Source organism: Podarcis bocagei (assembly GCF_964188305.1).
Source record: "Podarcis bocagei genome assembly, chromosome: 4".
NCBI classification, from domain to species: domain Eukaryota; kingdom Metazoa; phylum Chordata; class Lepidosauria; order Squamata; family Lacertidae; genus Podarcis; species Podarcis bocagei.
In genome coordinates this window covers 42,551,627-42,575,325 of record NC_138128.1, presented here as the reverse complement: position 1 = coordinate 42,575,325, position 23,699 = coordinate 42,551,627, and the positions used below count along the sequence as shown (strand labels likewise).

The 23,699-nt window shown below is 41.6% G+C and overlaps 1 protein-coding gene and 1 long non-coding RNA gene across 2 annotated transcripts in view; both read left to right on the top strand.

Annotated features, from left to right (window-relative positions):
* Positions 1 to 23,699, top strand: part of HS6ST1 (heparan sulfate 6-O-sulfotransferase 1) — a 192,005-nt gene that overhangs the window by 97,511 nt on the left and 70,795 nt on the right. The gene's annotated exons all lie outside the window — the stretch shown is intronic.
* LOC308585458 overlaps positions 1 to 23,699 on the top strand; it is a 59,351-nt gene that overhangs the window by 34,874 nt on the left and 778 nt on the right. Inside the window, exon 2 of the long non-coding RNA XR_014007407.1 lies at positions 18,324 to 18,492. This is a non-coding gene — a long non-coding RNA (uncharacterized lncRNA). The remainder of the gene's footprint in view (positions 1 to 18,323; positions 18,493 to 23,699) is intronic.

Below are 23,699 nucleotides of genomic sequence, written 5' to 3'. Positions count from 1 at the left end.
TGGGCCTCTGGTTATGGGTGCCCTGCGCGTGACGTCACGACGTTACATTGTAACGTGACGTCGTGACATCACATGTGTCTCCCGGTCTTGGAACCTGGAAGTCAGGTTCTGATACCTCGTGAGACTTCTGAAAGCATCTCCGAGGTCTCGCAAGGCCTCAAACATGCTTCCTAAGACACCAGAAGTTGCACCAGGGACGCTGCAACAACATTTCTGCTGGTGCTCGGTCACCCAGAGCCCCCTACAGTTGGCACCCCTGATCTGGGATAATTGGTATTCTGCCTTTTAGCAACACCCAGTGAAAAGGGCTGTAAATATGCCCATGTGGTTCAAAGCTGCTAACAAGTTATCTTTTTGTATTAAAAGTTCTTGCCTGTGATAAAAATTCTTCACTGTGATAAGTCATCTGATTACTTTTGAGGATGCCTATCATTGGAGAGCCTTTAAGTCAGGTAATAACCACCCCTGCCCTCATTTAATTCTGTGGGTACCACATGTGTGACACAAGCTTGAGTCCAGCATCTTCCAAGCGGCTGTGTCTTGTTTTTAGGTTTCAGTTGTTATCACCTTAGAAATAGACCTAGAAGCCGCTCCATGCTTAACAACTGTTGCCATGTTAGGGAGGGCTTATTGCCCCCTGGCAGAGAGAGGTCTGAAGCCAGGAAGTGCGGCCTGTGGGAATGCGTATTGCTAAAGGCGGAGCAAACCAAGGGAAGATGCTCCTGGAGAAAAGGCAATTAATAACTGATGAGACAGGAGCAGGGGTGGAGGCAGCAGAAGGCAAGTGCACATTAGCCAGCCTGGATGCAAGAGCGAGGAAGACTTTGCACAACAGGGCCTGGTCTGGGTGTCCTGGGAGATTCCTCTGCAGAACAAGAACTAGAGCAAAGGGAGAGCTGGAGGCCATGTGGCAGGGTATCCTAGACCTGCCAGCAGGAAAGATCTGTAAAAAGGAGAAAGAATCCTAAGGCAGCAGTCTGACAGGCTGTCAGGCAAAATGGCCCAATTGTGCATGATCTGTGCCTCTTGCCAACTGATTAAGGAGAGTGGGAGGTGAAATAAGCTGTCACTCGCAGCAGCTGAGGGAACCAGGGGAGCATGTGGGTAGGGTTTTAAATGGCAACAAGCAGTTCGATTTTGTTTATTTGCAAATTCAGTTTTCCAGCCTCCTCTTTACATTTGCATCCAGTTCACACAGCAACACTCCACACACACACACACACACACACACACAAATACTTGAGTACTGTAAAGTCGTCAAGGACCTTTGCCTTGGAATCTGAATTCCAAAACTCTTATTTGGAAATGTGGAAACAGAGAGATATCCTCCACGCACACACCCTTTATCCGTAGATTTAATGACTTGTCTGTATCTCTATATATGTACACAAACAAGAGCCCCCTACGCTTTCCTTTGCTAATATTCAAGGTAGTTCTGACCTACAGTGTTGCTAGCCTATTCTATTCCTGGCTTATTAAACTTTTCCTCAATGTTTAACTTTGATTATCCATGCTGTGGTACAGTGAAGGTCGCAATTTCTAAGAGTTCTTTGCATTGAAGCACGGACCTTTTAAAGGGCGGCTTTGTTTTCACTTTCTGGCAGCTTTGAGGAAGCACTCACTCTGCAAACTTTTTTGCCAGGGGTTTTGTGAAGATGATGGAGGGGGTGCTTGCAAGGAAGGGGAAGAGGAAAAAGGAAGACACCAGCACCCACAGCTTGTTAGAGCCAGTCACTGAAAAGAAAACAGTGCTTGTGCCAGACTGAACAGCCCTGCTCCTAATTAAGCTCAGGGAAGCAATGGGATGGTTTAATTGAGAACAGCATCCCTGTTTAATGGTGCCAGCAATATAAAAAAAGCACACCCAACCAACCAAATTCAAAGCATAAAGTGCACAGAAGACAGTAGGCAAAGGATGTGGGGGGGGGGTTTGTTCCATAGGGCCACATGGTAAAACCCTCTTTCCTGCATTTCATTTGGAAGAATAATTGGATTTCATTTATTGGTAGAGTTTGTACTTAGTGGCTTAGGGAACTGGATATTTGCTAGATGAAGAGCCAAGCAGCCCAGTTTTGGGAAGAAACCACTTCCTGGTGATTTTGACAGTGGGAAGTAAAAGCCAGAAAGCTTCACCTAGATCGGTATGCCTCCAATTAGCCTGACTTTAATATCTGAAAAGGTGTCTCCTCAGGTCATAAGAGTTCATCTTTTAGCATGTGCAATACTTTTGAATTTTAGACCCATTAAGTATACCTACTAAACTATTAAATTTGCTTTGAAACACAGGCTGGGATCACACACACACACCCCCCACCAGATTTTATCCATTTTTTAAAAGCAAACACTTACTTGCAGATCTATGCTAATCAGGTTTGTCACCTGCTCTGGCTCCTGTTTTCATATTGGTTAATGATGTGTGACATACTGATTTAGCCATCCCACCCTTCTCAGCAGCGCACAGGCAATGGAGGCATCGGCCTTTAAAAAACTCTGATGCAAAGGACTTAGGGGCATCGCTGCAGCCCATCTGTTGTCCTTCAGTGCCAGGTGGAGCCACCATCTTGAGTAATGATCACCGTTTTCAGACACTCATAAAAACAATTTTCTGACCCTGTATCTTTTACAAGTGCCACATAATGTTTGTCCCACACTTGTAAGAAATCATTTTTTTATGTGGCAGCACCTATTTTCTGAAAATCCCTGCTAGTGAATATTCAGCGGGCACCTTCATTGTATTGTTTTCTATGCCTGTTCAAAACCTTTTTGCTTAGGCAAGCCTAGCCAGACAAGTAATTTTATTGTGCATATTTTCTTTTTAAAACTGTTGACGTTATGCATCTTTTCACAGTATTGTCTGCTGTTTTTAAACTCTGTATTTATCATTTTTAAAATATTTGTATACTATTGTGTAAACTGCTTGGATCTTTTTTATTTTATTTTATGAAGCAGTGTATAAATCTTGCTAAGCAGAAAGCAAAACAAATCAACATTGATAGCAGCTGTCATTTAACCTCTGGAAAGAAAGTGCCATTCATATAGTACAGCACACACGCACCCCCCAACTCTTAGCTAACACAGAGCCTTGTGTATACTGAATGCTGCTTTAGACTAAGTTGCCTGATACTGCTGGTAATTTGAATATTTTAGCTGCAAATATTGAATTTATTATACCTAACCACAGTGTTAATGAAAGCGATAGCAACCTACAACTGGGGCTCATGTGGCACTGTACTTCAGATCTGTGCAGAGCAGGCTAGTCACCTGTTCTGTTTGCCTAATAGGAAACTGTCTCCCCCATATGTGGAATGCTGGAGTGAGACTCAAGGGGTGGTGGACTAAGCACTCCCCTCCCTGAAGGCTGGGGGGCAAATGTCTTCCTGTTGTCACTGTCTGCTGTCTTTCACTGCTTCTCTCTACCAGGGGCCAGCAACCTTTTTCAGTCGTGGGCCGATCCACCGTCCCTCAGACCGTGTGGTGGGCAGGACTATATTTAAGGGGGGGGGAATTAACGAATTGCTATGCCCCACAAATAACCCAGAGATGCATTTTAAATAAAAGGACACATTCTGCTCATGTAAAAACACGCTGATTCCTGGACCTTCCGCGGGCCAGATTGAGAAGGCGATTGGGCCACATCCGGCCCATGGGCCTTAGGTTGGCTACCCCTGCAGTCTCTACCTTAGTAGGTAGTTGTTGCTTTTTAAAAAATTGAGAATTGCTATTCCAAAAGTCATGTATTTCAAGACATGCATATTCTGTGTCTTCAGCGATGAATTGTGCCTCAGTCCAGTTTAATTTCCAGAAAATCATGCATAAAGTAATGCATAAGCAGTTTCATGAAGATGACTTGGAACCTGCCTAAACCCAGGCCTTTGGAATTTAACTACATTTAAAAAAAAAAAAAAGTTAGGTTGAGTTGGATTTGTTCTTTTATGCATATTACTGTATTTTAGGTCATTTTTACTCAAAGTAAGTGACTTTGAGTTCTTTTTTTATAAAGAAACCAAAAATAAAAATAAATCTATCAGTTACATTAAATTGGAAGGACAGGGAAGCAATTTTATCAATTCCAGGGTTTTTTGTTTTGTCCTGTTCCCAAAGTGAATCACTCTTGCTTCTTAAACTCATTCTCTTGCCTCTCCTGCCAATCTACCTGAGCCACCTTTCAGAGACTAGATGTCTGAGAGAGCTGTAACCCCATCACCACCGTTAGCAGGTTGCCCAACTTCCACTGTGCTTTCTTTAATGGAGTCCTCAGAAAGTGAATTTATTCCATTCATGGTTTGCCAGAAAGCAGCATTTTTGGAGTCTCCTCAAGGGGACAAGCCTGTCAGTCAAATTGTCACAGACAATAATTACCCCCCACCAGATCCGCACACTCTGTCTTCAGAGCAGTCAGTTAGAGCTACCAATACAGACAGGCTATTCTTACCACGTTGGTTTTCAACCTAATTAAAAGGATCCTGTCATTCCTTTCCCGTACCCCTCAGGCCTCCAATGGTCCCTTGTTCATTGCAGAATACAGACAGCTAAAACACATTCTTCCCTAGTACCTTTTCTGCACAGATAAAGAAAAACACTGAAATTCCCAGAGGAAGTTCGGCAATGTGTAGCTAAAATTACAGCTGGCACTAAACCACTTAGGCAAGAAAAAATAAAAATCCAATCTATTGTCCCAATCTTAGACAGGTTTACTCAGTAGTAAGTATCGTGGATTCTGCTAGGGTTTTATTCCAAGTAAGTATACTTCAGTTTAAATATTAGGGGTGAAATAAATAGCTTTAAGCTCATAACATTAAAAGTGTTGAGTAAGAATTAAAATTGAACAACACTTCTGCATTATTCTTTGAAAACTTTTGTTTATATTTGTACTACCAGCTATTGTGCCTGTATACAATGTGGTAAAAGCATAATAGATGGTTTTTGTTTATATTTATTTATTTTTAAAACTTTCTATACTGCTTCCCACATCAAGTCTCAAGGAAGTGTATAGCAATATTAAAACATTAAAATATGGGATTAAAAGAAAACCTAGGACAATGTTAAAATTTATAATATTCTGAAATCAAGTCCCAGCAAAGGCCTGAGTGCATGAATCTGTTTTTAAAAGATACCTGTTGTTGTTATTGTTTAGTCGTTTAGTCGTGTCCGACTCTTCGTGACCCCATGGACCAGAGCACGCCAGGCACTCCTGTCTTCCACTGCCTCCCGCAGCCTGGTCAGACTCATGTTTGTAGCCTCGAGCACACTGTCCAACCATCTCGTCCTCTGTCGTCCCCTTCTCCTTGTGTAAAAGATACCTAAATGCCATTAATGTGGGTGTTCACCTAAGCTCAGAGGGAAAGTGCTTCCATAGTATCTGGGCACCACCACAGAAAAGGCCTTCTCTCCAGTAGCCACTAACCAAATCCCTCCACCATTAGGGTCTCATCAGCTGATTGTAATGATAACGTGGGGTAATATGGATAGATTTTCTTCCATGGGGAACTGAGACTAAAGTTTGTACATGTGAATTTGCAAACTTCCCTGGCCAGCTGGCTCAATTCTAGCTGGATCTATAAATCTCTCTCGAATTTCGCTCACCTTTCTGTAGATCCTGTAAAGAATGGGCCTGATAGAGAAAAGGGATGAACTGGAAGCAATCCATATCAGCTATGCACCATTAGCTGTGGGTGTAAGATCCCAGAGTGGGTTACAACAATATTATGTATGGTTACAAGAATAGATAAAACCAATACAATTATTAAACAAGTAAAACCATTCCAAATGGAACAGAACTTTATAAATTCAACAAAAGAGGTGGCCCCAGAGCTGTATTAGCCAGTCTATAAAACAGGCTATAAAAACTCTACAGTAGCTGTTAGCTGGTGCTAAGGTAGTAACTTGTCTCTTGCCTCAGTTGCAGGATTGCTATCCATGGTCCTGAATTCATTCAAGAATTTGGACTGGTACCAACAGTTCTGACCGAGTTGCTGAAGCCAACTCTGCCCTAGATAAGCAGCAGGGATCTGCCTTACCCCACATACCTGGGGATTACTTCCTAATAAGCAACTTCTGGAGAGCACCATATTGACTCCCCCAGTATACAGTACTGTACATACATTTTAACATGTGTAATTGCCAGACTGGTGGTCTATGGAAAGTTTGAGATCTTGAAATATTTTCATATACCATATATGTCAGGCCTCCTCATCCTAGTGCTCTATTTTGGACTTGCAGGCTGAGGTTCTTGGGAGTTGGAGGTTGGGAAAAATGAATGTATGTATGTGTATGTATGTGTATATATATATATATATATATATATATATATATATATATATATATAACCTACAGCCATGACTGTTCTTGTGAATGTGATGAAGTAGACTTGAATTTTGCTTATGGGGAAAAAATCAGCAGTTCATCTTTTTTAGATAATATAGGAGAAAAAGTGCTAATACGAAACCATATTTCTTCAACTCGCAATAGAAAACCTTATGTCTGTTTTTCCTTTGTTTGCAACAAAACTCTCAGCCAAATGTATTGATTTTCTTCACTGCATAGCCTTACAATTATAGGGCTTCAGCCTGATTCAGGAGCTCAGTTTTTTAACAGTTTGTGCATCAAAATAGTTTTTTATGGTGAGGAAAAACATTTGATGCCAGGACTCCCAAGTAATATTGTGGATGTGCCTGGTGAACAATGTAATATTCAGTATGGCCTCCCATACTGCTTATCAGGCCAAGTGCCATTGGTAAGGAAGTTGGGCAGAATTTAAAGACAGCTTGAATTTTATTCTTCTTACTTTGTTAGAGACAAGTAGTATTATTTCTGTCCTTTAACTCACAAGTCCACAGAGACAGTAGAAAAAGAACTGGAGCAAAGAAGATTCAAATCGATCTTTTTTCTGCCAGGATTTAAACCACTGAAAATCTGATTCCCAGTTCATGGGCTGTGCATCTGTGGTCCAGAAAACATTCATTGCAGTCATGAAGATCCCGGCAGCATATTGACAAGGAGAAATGAAATCCACATCTGGCCTCTTTTGAATTATTCCTTATTGCTATGGAATCTTATTCCACAAATCATCCTGAGTTGAGTGACACCAAAGCTTCTCTCTTCACATGACAGATTACAAACTCTTTGTTCCTCCTAATCCTCTTCAAAAACTAATGAATGGCAAATTTAGATTAAGCCTGCCCCCAGCAAAACTCTGTTTATTCCACAATAGTCCCACAGTGCTGAAATTTGGCAGGCCAAGAATCCAAATGGCTAACCCAATTGGTGATTAGATACTTCTTTATTTCTGCATAACCCACCTAGAAACAGAAGAGAAAGCAACTCAGTACAGTTGGCAGTGAAAGGAACAATAATCTGAAAAGGATCTGATCTGCAATATGATGTTTGGAAGTGAACACACTGAAGCTAGCTACAATAACATATCAGTTTCAAGCTACCTGAATTCGTATGAGAATAAAACTCGCAGTAAAGTAAGAGCGCAACCCTGAATAGGTTAAGCCTTTGAAGTTCAACTGTTACATTATGAAGGCTTGTACCAGAACTACTAGCGTGTTTGAAACACACATCTAGCAAAACAAGTTTAATGTTTTATGGCTCAGATCAGTTGTGTTTTGAGCAGGTTTGTTCCATAAGTAAAAAAGAAAACTCTACAAAATTTAAGGAAAACGTGGCAGCCCGTGATTTACCTTGTTGTTGCACAGGTTGCAGTCCCATGAACACTGGTAAGCCTTCTAGGGCTAAATGGGTAGGGAAATAAATATCACTCAGAAGTTGCTGAGATCTATTCTCTGCCAAGAGAGATTTATGATGTGGTGGAAATTGCTTTGGTAGCTTTTAACCATACTTCATATGCTATTGCAAGCAGCAAATATTAAAATGAATTGTTGACTTAAAAATAAAGAGAAGAAAAGGCCTGTTTAGCTAAAAATGCAAGTCTTTAAAAAAAAAATCAGCTGAGGTGGAATTTGGCAGTACTGCCAAGAGTGCTTTTTTCAAAGATTATCTGTTCATTGATATGGTTGAAGAAACACCCTGACGTGTGTGGGCCCAACATTCCTTGCCTGTGGCAATGCAGTCTTCCCTTTCATTTTTTCCCCCTAGGATCCTTGACCTTCTTTTTACTTCTTTTGCGCAGTCAAATGCTGCTTTGTAGTTTATGGAGATAAAATTAGAAAAGGCGCTTCTTAAAGAAACTGCTGATCCATTTGTCAGACACCGAGCACTAACACATTACTTTGTGTGCTATTTTAGCTTCGTCTTTCACATCTGATTCAGTGTGACTGAGAACAGACCCCAGCTGCATGAAATATAATATATAATATATATGTTATATATATATATTAGATATTTCTACCTAATGCAACTTAGAAAGGAAAACCACTTGGTGGAAAGAGACCATGAGAAAATCATTCTTTGAGAAGAATTATAACCTTTAAAGTTGGGGTAGAGGGGCAAGTTTGAGGTCTTGGACCTCATAGCTGGTCCTAAAATCAGTCCTAAAGAAGTAACTATAAGGAGCTCTCCCAGACCAACAAAGAACCACAACAGCAATAAGCCAGAATTGGTCAGCAATGCTCCATTCCCCCAATTTTGTGAAAACAAATAGGCTACAGGGAGAGAATGGTTAATTGAGCTATGCTACAGGCCAGTCAGGACAGTATCATTGTAATCAAGGGTCAATGGTGGCTAGCATCTTAGTCTCTGTAGTGTGAAAATGTGCGCTTGGTTCTGTATTTGTTTTGCTTTAAGAATAAAAGTAATAATTATTATAAGAAGGTATGATAAGAACAATCTTTGAGGTCAGACTCGCTTGCTGACCTGAGCTAATGGGGGTGCTGCAGATTACACTGTGCTTGTTATTTTGAACCAGCACAGCAACCTGCAAACGACCCACGATAGTAAGCAAAAGGAGAGTCACTGAAACATCATGAAATTCCTTATTCATGTACAGTAGATAGGACCTGGTATGAGCAACCCTGAGATAGCAGCCCTGGCATCTTGATTGTGATAACAAATCCCGAATTGGGGGGGGGGGGGAGAGAGACATGTTTCCAGTTTTATTGTAGTCTGACAAGGTAAAGGAATGAATCAGTGGATCAGCCTGGATTAGAACAAGAATCCTCCTAAATTCATAGGGATCCTCCTAATAACAGATGGCAAGACTAATCTTGATGTGGCTGCCTTATCTGCAAATGTGCTGCATCATTTTGATGAGTTTCCTCCTTTCAGTAGCTGTCTCAAATGAACTACAATTTTCCAGCTTATCTTTATGTATTATTAAAAAATTTTTTTATTGTGCAAGGTATATTTTTGTTTGTAAGCTGCCTTGAGTTTGAAGTGAATCCCTATCTACTACACAACACAAGTATACAATTTTTTTTACTGAGCAGCATCAGTAAAGAATGGAATAGATTTTGAAAGCATCCTACTCAGTCCCTTCTGTAAGGTTCCGGTATCTTGGAAAGTGACGCTAAAGAAAGCAGGGCGACAGGTGTGGAATCGCTTATGAGACCTGCACAGTGTTAGGAACATTTTCACCTGCTGCATAACTCTGTCAGAACAACACCTTGATTTTGCAGACAGCATTCAAGTCCAAATAGGATATGGACATACAGCTCCTCACAATTGCCCCATAAGATTACCTGATTGTGCTGTGGCAGGGAACATGGATTTTCATATCAACATGCCACCATTTTTCTTAAAATACTCCTTCCCTTCTCTAGACTCCATCTTGATCTATTCACTTCCTGTCTCAAGGAACTCCCTCCCCTTAGCAACCCAATTATTTAACTCGTTCTTCTCAACAGACCACATTGTTCAATTTGCTCCATTGCTTATTCTACATGGGACACCCCGTTTATCCCCAGTTATCTCCCACCCTTAACTGCTCTGTCCCACCCCCTTGCTATGTATCCATATTTGATGTTTTCTTTGGATTAGTCAGGGACCTTAAGGCAACTTGAAACTTTGGGCACTCCTTAAATAAGCTTTTCTACTATTGGAACCACGTTGGGAGACTTCAAAGTAATCCAGGTTGTTTGCTTGGAGACTGCAAAACACAGAGACCCTGAGTTGCACCATATGCAGAGTTCTGTCATTCTAGGGTAAGCATGCCAGGAAGCAGTGAGGACCTGTTGTAAAGTTGTGCCCTTGTTGTGGGCATGTTGTGGAAACAAAGAGGCTTAGAATGTGATATAGCTATACACCCACATTCTCTACATGACACACACTCCCCACCCCAATCAACAAAGCATCTATACCAGCAGAGCTTTCCATTAGTATTCCACATCCTCTACTTCCTTAGGCCTCTTAGCCAGGAGATCTTGGGGACAGAGTTGCTCTCTGAAAAGCTTGTGTGTTCCGTTTAACAAACTTAAAACACAAACCACTTTTAATCCTCTCTGAAAGCAAATTGCAGCATTAAGATTAATGTAAGTGATTTTGAGGCCGAGCCATGGTCTATCCTGTCTCCTTGTCGTGCTACTTTTGGAACCTTTGGTATCCTATATTACTTAATGCAGCTGGTCTCTTTTAGCTTGTTTGGGATAAATAAGACGAGGATTTTTTAATAACGGGACAAGAGTTATCCTGTTGCATTTCCTTTTGCAATAGTTCTAACACAATTTCTAAGGAAGCAATCTTTAGGGCCTTCATATTTGTTCTATGGATCATCTATTCTAAACTGTTTCCATTTCTTTACTTATTGTATTTTCTGGTTTCTCCTCCTACCCTTCCTGCTCAGTTGCCAGGAGGGTGGAGTTAATGAGAAAGAGATTCTCGTTAAATACATTTCCTACCTTGAAGGGTATTGATTGACCTGCATTTATCTAAGACCTTAAAAGTGATGCTTCTCCCAAGGGTAGGGTTAAAGGAAGGAATTCCAAAAATCTCCCTATTGAATTGACTTGTTAGAGGAGCCAGAGGAGGGGGGGGTGTTTTTCCTGCCCCCCTTTTTCAGGGGAGGGAGTGGGCATACTTCAGCCTGTCATTCTTGTGTTTTCTCTTTTTGATTGTCAGGTATTAAATTCACTGTGAAGATGGTCTGAGCCTTGCAAAATGCATTCCTCTTCATATATTTAGTGGCTGCTGGTTATCGAAGGGGAGGGACCTGGGATCAGTTGGCTTTTCTTTTCTCTCGCTCTCTTAATCCCAGGCAGCTGTCACTCACTCCTTCACATTCATTGTATGTGCCCAGTGGCGGAACGGATGGTAATTATGCACATTTAAACTACAGTACTTTTCTCATGCTGAAGTTAGCATTGCTGCCGCGCTAACTTCTCATATCCTTTCAAAACACCTGGCAAAATATTCAGTGCCGTTTCTCTCATTGTTAATTAAAAGGTTGAAATAAAAGTATTCTATCTTAACAATCCATTTTCCTATCAGGCTCAAAGTCTGGGCATAATTTTTAGGTTTGGCAACATGTTTTATTTATACAAGTTCTCTCTTCATTCAGGCAAAGATATGCTCTTAACCCACCACATTTCACGAACATGAGAGCTAGATGAGAAAGTTAGAGCATGTGCTTGCTTATTTGCGGAGACAAAGTTCAAATCTCTTACATGGGGTTTTTATTAATTATTTGAATAACCCCTTGACTAGGCTTGTCCGTGTGACTAGTTTGGAAAGTGTTGCTGTCGTTTTAAATGGGCTTCATTTGCCCTTAGTGAAGTCAGAAGTCTGATTGGATGCAGAGCAAAAATGTAGGATCACATCCGCAATGAGCTAGAATTGTTTGTGGATGAACAAAACTGCACACACAAATGCTACAGAAACAGCAGCATTGCGGGGGGGGGGGGTTAAGAACTGCCACAAAACTGTAGGATTAAAGGGGGGTTGGGCAAAGCCCCCTCAACCCTGAAAATTCCTGCTTTCAAGGTGAAAAGGGAATCAGATCAGCCCTAGTTCTCTTAATCTTTATGCTAAATGGCTAAACATGCTGAACGGAAAAAGGAGGGCAGTAAAACAATCAGACTGAAAGCAACAACAATATGGGAAAACATAGGACGAAACCATATACTGAATTGATCCATTTGGTCAGTACTGTCTATACTCGTTAGTCCTGACTACCCAGAGTTTCAGACAGGATACATTCCCTGCCCTACCAAGAGATGCCATGATTGAAACTGGAACATTTTGCATATGAAGCAGACAATCTACCACAGAGCTATGACCCTAAAAATTGCTCACTAGTTCTTACAGTACCAGATCCCTTCTGTCTGTCAGACAGAGCTGAAGCAATAGCATCCTGGCAGGGGCATCACTGCCACTTACTGGTCAGGGTAAGAAGGCAGCAAGATGGTTGGTACACCAGTGGAACTGATGGACTGGCTCCACCAATGTGCCTTGTAGCACTGACATTGCCAATGCCTTGCCCCTCTCCTGCCAGTTAGCAGCAGCAGCTACACCCGTTCCATCAGCCATTCTTAGTCTCTTGTCTTGGGGTGATGTACTTTAGAGTTTGGCTACCAGGATACAGCTCAGTTAGATCTGCACTGTCTGGGATGCTGCAGACAGATGCCCTCCAGATGTTATTGGACTCCCAACTCTCACCAGCCTCATCCAGCATGGCCAACGTACAAGAATGTTGAGAGCTATAGCCCTGCAACATGGATTCCCCGCCCCTTCTCTTAAGGAACTTACTCACCTTGAAAGTTAAGTCAGAAGAGTTTTCAAGAGCAGACTCAATAGCTTGCGAGGTTATGGTGCCCTCAAGATGGCTAAGGCTGGTGGGAGTTGAAGTCCAACAACATCTGGAAAGTACCATGTTGGCGACTGTGGCATGAGATTAGCTGAGATGTCTACAACTTTTCTGCACTCTTTTCTGCACCTGTCTTTCCCACCCTTGTGTGCTGTGTTATTTTAGATTTTAACCCTGCAGATAGGGACTGTCTTGTTTTGATTGCATGTAAACTGCTATGGGAGCCTTTGTGGTTGAAGAGCGGGGCACAAATGCTCCAAACAAATAAGTACAGTGGTACCTCGGGTTACAGACGCTTCAGGTTACAGACTCCGCTAACCCAGAAATAGTACCTCGGGTTAAGAACTTTGATTCAGGATGAGAACAGAAATCGTGCGGTGGCAATGGAAGGCCCCATTAGCTAAAGTGGTCTTCAGATTAAGACCTCCAGAACGAATTAAGTTCTTAACCCGAGGTACCACTGTAACTAAAATATATATAATATAAATATTGTTCTTCTCCCCCCACTATGCTCTACCCTTATAATCTGCTACAGCCTTAATGCATCAAGCCTCCTTCTTGCTTTCTGCTTCCAAGTCCTTGAAGACAAATACAGAAGCCTGCACAAATTTCAAAACTATGCAAATCTTCCCAGATGCCCCCCCCCCGCTTATTTTGCTGAGGGTCAGCTATTAGCATTTTATCAGCATGTGTATTGTTGTTTACTAAATGTGCCTTTCCGGTTTTGGTTTAATAAAGACTCTGATATAAAAGGATTTGATTCTATTCTTGTTAGGAATAAATAAAGATTGGATCTAGTTTTCAGCAGGTTCAGTTTCTGGATCCCAATGAAACGATGTCAATCAAGACATGCTTGAAGGAGTGGGGTAGGGACAGATATTGCAGATTAGGAGGAAGTCCTGACCTAGGCCAGCTTCAAGCAGGTTGGCCCTTAGTTTCACCCATAAACGCAATCCTGATACTCTCTTTGAGTAAACCTATATTCCTGTTTGAGTTCTGGATAAATCACACTAGAAAGAGCATTGTTACAGTTGGGGAGTGCAATCTTAATGTGAAACAGACATTGATGTTAATGTAATTACGATCCTTCAATGGAATGAATCTAAATGAGACTTTCCATTATAAATTTGCTTCTCCTTTTAAAAATACTGTTTTATTTGAAAGATTGAGGTACATTTACACAGCTTCTTCCTTAATATTACCTAGGTTTATTACATGCTAATGGGCCACTTTGTCCTGCTTATAAGACTGCTACAGTTGGGCCCGTTCATTGTCAGTTAGCTCACAAGACACAATCATAGCTCTCTTGCTTGGCAAAAGCCTATGTGGCTCATGTAAACCATTGCAAAACTTGGTTTTGATATGTAATGGACTAGGAGTTAACTAGTGGCTTTTTGAAATTCAGTAAAAACTCAATAGCCAATTTGGGTTTGAATGAGACAAAGATTTCTGTCATTATATTTGTGCATTTTCATAATTTGATAGACAGTTTGAAGATTGTACTCAAGTGTCCAGATGGACTGTATTATTTAGAATTCTATTGGGTTGTTGTTTTTTCTGAGAAAACTGAACTTCCAATAATACCACATTGCATTTCATCCAAGGCTTTTATTTCCTGGTTAGAAATGTAAAAGATTGAAAATTGAGGGCTTTGCATTTGAAACTTGATTGCATTAGCTGTGGATGATAATTTATTACAGAGTCTCAATGCAGACATCACACCCAGGCAACTGGTTGGTATTATGTTCAAGTTGACAAACCGTGATTTGCTGTCAAACCAGAATCTGAAACCATGATTTAAAGTGCAAACTGTAGCATGTCTATGCATGGTTTGGCATTATGTTTCTATTGAGTAATTATAAATATGGCCCTAGAGACCAAAGTGTTGAATAGGAAAAAAGTGAAAGCAGATCAGAAACTCGCCATGTGCGTGAGGTTCGCGCACACACAAATGGGACTATTCACCAGCTTTCCTGACATTTTCCTCACATTAACTCCTTAGATCAGAGTTCACCAACTGATGAACCGCACCAACTTTTTTAGACTAGTGGGCACACTTGAATCTTGAATGAATACTGGAGGGTGCCTCATGGCAGCCATGTTATGGCTGGTGCAGCCATAACATGGCTGCCATGTGGGTGTTAGTACCAAGAGTGAAGTACATTGTGTGAAGATACTATGGAGTATTTGAGGGATCAGCATCCTTTATCTCTTTCACAAGAGGCAGCTGAGGAATTGAAGAGGGAGGAGTTTTGAGTACAGCTAGAAAGGGAGAGACACTATATGGGGGAGCTGGGTGCTGTTTTGAACCATGGCCAAAGTCTAAGTAGAGCAGCAGCAGAGAAACACTGAGAGGAAAATAATGGCTTTAAACAACAGAGATTTGAGTAAAGCAGGGGTAGGCAGACACTGAGGGTCTGGTTTGAAAAGAAACATCAGCTTTAACAAGGAGTAATAACAGAGCTATAGAGATGAGTGCAACACAGAAGCTCACATGAAAAAGTTAACAGCATTTGCAAGCTGTCTTCTCTCCTTTAATCCTAATTTTCAACAAAAAGAAGTTCAACAGAAAATGACAAATCTCTTTTTAAATTTGTTCAAATCTTTTGGTATGCATTTGTCCAGTGCTTTTTTTCTAAAAGAATGTTTAGGGGTAGTCTCATTTTTCTACTCATATTGAAATACTGCCCTTTAATGAGGCCAAACCTAGATTCACAAAATGTTTAGGGGTATGCGTCCCCCCCAGTGGCGTAGCGTGGGGGGTGCAGGGGGGCCGGCCGCACCGGGCGCAACATCTGGGGGTTAGGGTTAGGGGGCGCAAATCCATGGGTTAGGGGGCGCAAATCCACGGGTTAGGGGGCGCAAATTACTTGCCTTGCCCCGGGTGCTGACAACCCACGATACGCCACTGGTCCCCCCTGAAAAAAAGCACTGCATTTATCACAGTCACAGAAGTATCCAGTATAACAGAATTTTGTATTGTGTCCCCACATAAAGATAGGCTGGGGAAAATACAGTCTGCATTGGCTCCATATTGTACTTTGGAGGTGTAGTAAACAGAGGAGAGCCCAATATGATGAAAAGAGGAATCTGGTACACATATTTACAGCAGAGAGCTAGCTGTCGGCTTCTGTCTGTGGGCTCATGCATGAGAATTTTAGAGTATTAGAATAGCGTAAAAAATGTTCATCTAAATAATGTTTTACATTTTAAATTAGATATGGCTTTTGGTGGAAACAGCTGGGAAGTGCAAGAAGGGGAAGGTAAAGTAAGAGAGAAGTAATGCAATGACACTCCTTAAAGATGCATTAAAACTTGGGGATTCTAAAGTAGGCTTATAGATAGATGAGCCTGCAGAACTGGGACAAAGTCTGCTCAGCATCCACAGATGGGCCTTGGCTTTCACTATTATCTGCTTGAGATCAGAAAAGGGGAGTTTAAGGTGATTCTCTCTCCCAGCTCCCTTCCACATTTGCATTGAGTGAAACCTATTGTTCGTTGCCACTTCCACAAAGAGAGGAGGATGGGTAAGAGATGCGAACAGCCTGTTCCTATTCCTGGTAGCTTTGGGGATCAGACAGGCAGCACTGGATTCTTCTACTCTACCTCTGCCAGGCAGGGTGTTAATGTGGCGTGAAAGCAGTTTAAAGCCTTGGGCCTCTCTTGGAGCCAGCAGGGTGTCCGAGGCAGGCCCACATCCCCAGTGGGTGGCTGTCAGTGGCAGTGCGCTCTGTTAGGCAGAAATTTATTAGTATTATTCCCCCCCCCCTTTTTTTTGTTAGAGCAGCAAGGAGTGTAAGTGACAGCTGTATTAAGAACCACAGTGCCTCCGAATGGGATCAGAAGCCATCTGCACAGAGGTTCTTGACAAAAAGCCTTTTCAAAGTGCTTAGTCGCGTCTTAAGAAATGGGGAGGAGAGAAAAAGGAAGGAAAATGAAGGGGTGCCTGCTGTTTCTGCAGATTTTTAGCCTCCTCTTTTTCATTATTATTTGCCTGTTTGCTTCATACAGTCCTCAATTCTTTTCTGCCCCTCCAACAATGTGGAGAACTCTCTAATTCAGATCCCAAAGCCCAGTCAGAGGAATGACCTCTCCTCTCCCTCCTGTGGTTTACTGTCTCCCCGTATCTGTTTTCCCAAATGGTTGAGAGTGGCAGCTTGGATTTTTCTTCTTTTTTTTTTAAGGAGACATAAATTCAAGACTTGCACTGCAGCACCTGGCTTTGCAACGGGTGCTGCTATCAGGCGGGCCAGAAACATTTTAAGAAGCCAAAAACTCTTTGTTCTTTTTAATCTCCCCTTCCCCCTGTCTGTCCTTCAAGCTTCCTGGCATGCTCAGCTGCATGGCTTTGGTGAAAAATAATGCAAGCGGTTTTATCATTAACCTGCTCATCTGCAAATCTTCCCACCCTTCCCCTGCAAATTCACACATAGATTTGCATATGCAATAGGCTGTATTCTTCCATTCTACAGCAGCTTCCTATCTGGGGAGTTCCTTGTGAAGAGCTATATGGGAAATAAGACCTCTACAGATTAAATGTGCACAATTAGTTTCTTCATATTAGATAAGGTGGAAGTGGGTGTGCTGTGTTGCTTTTTTGTGCTACTTATAATTGACACTGCCTGTTTTCACTTTGGCTGCTACATTAAGACTTCGGGGAGGGGGGTATTTAAGTATATCAGATCAGAATTTCTGCCAGTAGCTTTAGAAAGCCTCAAAGTACTCCTGAGCTTAATCCTTTATTTTCATGTTATCTTATCTTTCTTTGCAGTATGTTTATATTTATCTCCCTTTTCTGGTATCTTACAGCTTCAGTGATATTTTAAACATACATGTTTCTTTTAACTGTTTGTGGGATTTTCTAGTGATGCAGTATTACACAGATGAATTATGACTGTTAGTGCATTTCTACATGTGGCAATAGCCACAAGCTTAGATGGATTTTTTAAAAGCTTTTTTGTGACCTATGGAAAGTTATCTGCATATGCTAAAATCACCCCATAATGTATGGGGGGCAAATAAGAGAATGTGATAACTTATCCATGTCCAGAGATTTGCATGCATCAGAAATGCTGAGTCCAGGATCATTAAATAGAAATAAATTCAGTTTGTTTCAATGTCTGCCTTTGTATCATGACCATAGTTACACATTCTTAAAAATGCACACAAGTATTTGAAATGCATGCAATATAGTAGCGAAAAATCAATTGCCAAAGTAAGTTTATTTCATATATACACTCAGAGGTCAAAATTCTGTTCCTATGTATAAATGTACAAGCATATATTGACACCCTTCATAAAGATGCAGGAAGAAATTTATCTCTATAAATATTTGTATGGGGATTTTTTACCTTGAAAATGGTTTATCCTGAAGTTATGGGGAAAGGAATGTACATTCTTTTCAGATATGTTCTCTTTACATGCTGTAGGCTGGGCCAGGTTCAACACCTAGGTAACTTGGGTAGCTTCCTGATGTCCAGGAAGGGAACCCAGATAAGCAACACTGGAGTCAGGCACTTTCATCCTACCTTCTTCCAGGATTCATGTAGAAAATCCATTATCGTGCAAAGTGTCCAATGCTATCACAAAATTACCTACTGAATCTTGAACTCTCTTTGCCCAGAGCCCCTCTGCTCAGCTGCCAGGATGGCATTTGCGGGGGTTTAACTCAAAGTCCTGAGCATGAGCCACACAAATCCTTCCGAGCAGGGCCAACTGAGAATAGATAAGAAATCAGGAGTTTTCTTGCATGTTCTATATTTCAGAGCTGCAGGAGTGACACAATAATTAAGGTGAGTGACTTTCTCCCTCCAAGCATTCTATTTTTATAAAGTCTGAAAATTCTATTCCTCATAAGTGAGACTGGCTGTCCTATCAGTAGGACATGTGGCATAGAGAATCTACCTCATGAGGGGTATAATTTGATTAAATTTCAGAAAAGTCTCAGGAATGACAGAGTTAAAGCAGTTTAAAAACTTTTCAGTTAAGGTTAAGCGGCTGCTGTACGCCCACACAAAATATATCTGAAATTCCTCCCTTGGTTGGTTTAAATAATATTTGCAGAGAAACCAAGTATATTAAAAGAGTGTGACTTTAGCAGGTTTGATGTGAATCAGTTATGTATCATTAGCCTATGAGATTTCAAAGTTCCCATTTTAAACTGTTCATTAATTAGGTGCAGGAATTACAACTCATGCCTATTTAGCAGATTGAAACTTCTCTGTTGGAACCCACTTCCAAAAAACCCCATAAAAAATAGCCTTCTCTGGAGTTAACAGTCTGCAGTGGCATGTTTGCATTTGACATGCTCCTCTGTGTATGTATGTGTGTGTTTGTGTGTTTGTGAAACCGACAAAAGGAAGAACTACCTCTTATTTGCAGTCTCTGGCTTGGCTCGCTTCGCTGATCTGCTCCATGCACCCATACTTCCCCTGGTTTTTCAGTTCCACTCTTACATTTGCAGACCAGAGGAATATGAAACCACTAAAGCATCATGCCCAAACAGGAAATAGCAACCCAGATATCTCTATCCCTAACACATGCGTTGGGGAACCTTTTCCAGCCCCAAAGCCACATTCTCTCATGGAGAACCTCCCAGAGGCTATGATACCACTAGTAAGGTAAGGGATGTGACTCTAACCTTTGGACAGTAGGCTAAATTCCAACCACGCAAAGCCATAGTTTGCCAGTTTGAATGCAATTGCAAACTATGGTTTGCACTAAACAGAGTTGAAAGGAGCACATGAGCCTGAAGTGCGCTCACATAACTCCAACAGTGCTGTAGTAGTAGTATCTATGTACTGAGGAAGTTGTGATGCGAGAAGAGGCAAGGAGTTCTCTCTCTCTCTCTCTCTCTCTCTCTCTCTCACACACACACACACACACACACACACACACACACACACACACTATTTTTCCGTCCTTGCCAGATGCCAAAGCTGGTCTTCTTTCTCCTTTGTTGTAAATGCATCAAGGGAAAGGAAAGCCTGGTGGGAGACAGAGGGCTCTTGCATGTTCACAGCAACATAAACAGAGGATGAAAGGACTATATTCCTTTGGGGCAGAGAGTAGTTGTTGCTAGATTTCTAATAACTTGTAATCTCCAGTGTGCATGCACGTGTCCTAAGGGATGGAGGCCATGGTATACCAGGACCAGAAAACCCTGTTGGCAGCCCAATTTATTTGCCCCTGTTCTGTATATTACTGGAGCACTTCAACATTTAAGCCTTGTGTTTACAGCTTCTCACAGTACCATTTGAATTCAAAACAATTTCTAAAAGAGTGGTTTTATTTCCTTTATCTAATACTTCTCTTCTGGGATGTCTTGCTCTGTCGATGAATCTACTCAAGGGAATTTAGAATAAATGAGTTGGGGAGCAGGGGGCGGGGAGAGATGCTGTCTCTTATGAGCTAAGCTCATTATTGCGCTGCCTTTTTAGCCCCTTTAAATGCTAACATGCTTGTATTCCTTCTCACAATTTAGGCTTGCCATATGTCAGGGGGCAAAAGGTCAGAGAAAACCCGGATGTATGGCAACGTGGTGGAAAAAGCAGCGGAAACAGCTCAAAAAGCTTAAAATCACTATTTTGAGATTAGGTTCTTCCCCCCCCAAAAAACCCCTCCCCCACAATTTTTGTGGTTTCCTAAAAGACAACTTTGCGGGTGTCAGGAATTTTAATTTTTGAAATATGGCAACCCTATCACAATTATCAGACTTGAGATGTACTCCTAAAATGATAATATAATCCATATAGTTAATTGCTGTGATTGTTTTAAGGAACAGAGGAGGCAGAAGGAATAGTTTGTTAATAGGGCTGAGTTGCTGTGATGCTTTTTATAGAAACTAGTATTATTATTATTATTGGGAAGAGCTTACCAAACCAAGACTTCTTCCTTTGGAACAGAGGCTCTCAACCTAAGCCTTCTAGGGTCCAATCTTTATGGAAGCCGAGATGGGCAAGCAAAATGTATGCAAGGTATAATTCCCAATTGATTGTATTCATACTTCGGCAAAGAGCCATTCTTTAGTTTTAATTATACATCTATACATTTTACTGCAGGCGGCGCCTCCAGAAAGATGCATGTCACCATAGTCATTTATCTCTGTTTAGGGCAGATATATGGGCCTCCTCCCTACTTGAAGCCTGGTGTCCATTAAAGAACTGCATGTCCAACTCACGATTAGCTGAAGTTCAGAATATCCAACTGTGAGTCAATGGAAAGTTTTCCCTCCCAGTTCAGAGCTGCTGTTCTGTAACAATTTTGGTAAAAGACACACAGAGGTTTTCAGTTATTCCCTCCTTAGTCCTGCAGTTAATATGTCAATGCAGTACTACCAGGTCCATAGTGGGATGCTGCTGTTGCACCATTCTAGTTTCCAGAAAAGGAGGGGGAGAGAAACAGACCGACAGACAGACCTTGCTACTAGCAGTGCATCTCTCTGCAACAACAATGGAGGGGTGGATTTGGGGGAAAGAGAGTTGGAGTGGACATGGGAGGGAAGACTAGCTGGCAGAAGTAACAGTGGTGGGCAATCCCCAGTACATCGCATTCAAAGGCAAATTTGGAAAGGTGTGGGCCTCTCCAGCCTTTTGAATGAGGGGAATTCATATTCCAAATGCCCCATTCCAACTTCACCTCCAGCATTACTCCGCACACCATCCTTCTAACAGCTTGGTTTAGGCAAAATGGCATCTGCTTTATCCAGACAGGCTATATCTCTTGATCAGAATCTCATAAAGCAGAAGAGTGACTCAGTATATGCATCAGATGCTTCTTAGATAAAGAAGAATCTGTTCAGCATACAGTGTAGATTGTGGGAAGCATAAAGGAAGAGAATAAATAGCATATACTTCTAGGCAGGTGGGGGACAGTAGACTTAAGGTATTAGAAGTAGCTAGCAGAAAACCAGTAACACATGATTGAATTACAAATCCAGGATTTTCACATTTGAAGGCCTGATAAGACTATGTCATTACCCATTTTTGTCAGCATGGGGAGAATCCTTGTTCAAAACGAACTACCGTTCCAAATTTCCGTGGATTTTGGTGAACCCGAAGAGCAGGAGGGGTTCAGGTAGACAGGTTAACTTAACTGATACATGCTACAAATCACCAAAGTTTTGTCTTACATCACATTTTCACAAAATGTAAGTCTGGCCAGAACTTATTGCTAAACCCCTGTTTGTCAGAAAGGAGTGGGATTGGAGGAATGAATGCTTATTTGTCCTCTCAGCAGCAGAAAGAAAAGTCTGGAGGTCAGGATTAAAGAGCCCAAAGGTGTCCCCCTCTAAATCTCCCATTAGCCTGATTCCTGAAAACCAGAGCTGAAAACTGCAAACAACAAAGTCTTGAAACATCCATTGCAAATAGCTCCTCTTACTCATCATCTCACACCCTTAGAATAAAATCCTTAGGATGCTGTCAGCCCTCCATACATGCAAGCACAAATTAGAGAGAGAGTGTGTGTAATCACTCATGATTGTATCAGATATGTGAGAAGGCAATGCTGTTGTCATTTGTGCATCAAACAGATACACTTCAGACAATAGTCACTAATCACAACATGTATTGAAAAATATGGTCACATTTTTTAATTACCGTGGAAAGCAAATATTTCCTCAATGTTGTCCTGTGAAGTAGCCATTAAAATGACAAATGCATTGAAAGGTCCTGCGTATAGAGAACAACTGATTTGATTTCTCACATCACACAAAAGCTTCTATACAATAGGCAGGGTGTTCCAAAGTGCAGATGCTGCCACACTAATTGAATTCTTACAAATGTGGACTGGGTGTTACGTGGCACCTGTAGTAGTGCAAATTCCGCCGACCGAAGCGGTCGAGTGGGCACAGGTGTGGCATGGCCCTTCCCCTTCATGTGAGAGACTTTAATAGCAATTCCCATATGAACTGCAAGATCTGATTACTACAATTATTTCTCCTTTTGCCTCTTTTACGGGAGATGGAAGAAGTACCATCTGTTTTGCTCTGAGACCATCGGTTCTTGTTAATTAAGACATGCTGCACTAGTCTCTTGTTATTCTCCAGATAAGGAACTGCCAGCTTTTGCTTTCCTTTGCAGATGTCTCTCTCCCCCCACCCCACCCCCGCTGGGTTCCATCCATACTCAGGTGACAGGTGGAAAGTAGCCAGGTTCAGCCCCCAGTTTTTATAGTGGCTGAGCCACATAAACACTGATAAGAAAATTTCCTTCAATTAGAGCAGGGATGGAGAGAACCTGTTAACTCTTCAGGTATTCCTGGACTCCATCCCTGGCCATTGGCCATACCGCCTGGGATTAATAATGGAGTCCAATAAGACATGGAGGGTAACAGGTTCCTCATCCCTCATTCAGGAATATGCTTCTTTTCTCTTTTGCTCAACTTCCACTATTCTTTTTCCCTCCATGACCATCCTTCCATTTACCTTGTCAGCTGAGGGAATTTATATCATACCTGCAAATCTCACCCCACCCAACGCTGACTCTATTTTAAGGCACTTAGCAAGGTGTGACCCACATTGGCCCCAAGTCAAAGGGCTGGGTGCTGACAGGTTCCATGCACAAAGTAGGACTTCTGGTTTGCCTCCTTTCAGTAGCAACCCACTCAGCTACGCTGGTCCTTGGGAACAGGATCCAGTGTCATGTTGTTTTAAAAAAGTTTTGGACACTTGCACTGGGGATATCTTCACTCAGCCAGGAAGCGCCCTGGGTGACCTTAAGCCAATCACTGCCTCTCAGTCTAACCTACCTCTCATGGGTATTGTGGGGGATAAAAATGGGAGGCAAGGCATGTATGCCATCTTGAGGTCTGGGAAAGAGAGGCATGATATAAATGAATAAATAAAATTACCAGTTTCTGGGCGCTTTTAGGAACACACAAACCTGGCCAATGCAACACAATAAAATGTTGTGAGAGGCCTTTAAAAACATAGCTTTGGTTCAAATATTAGCATTCACAGGCTTGGAGATAAATTTACATTCAGGTTCAACATACAGTA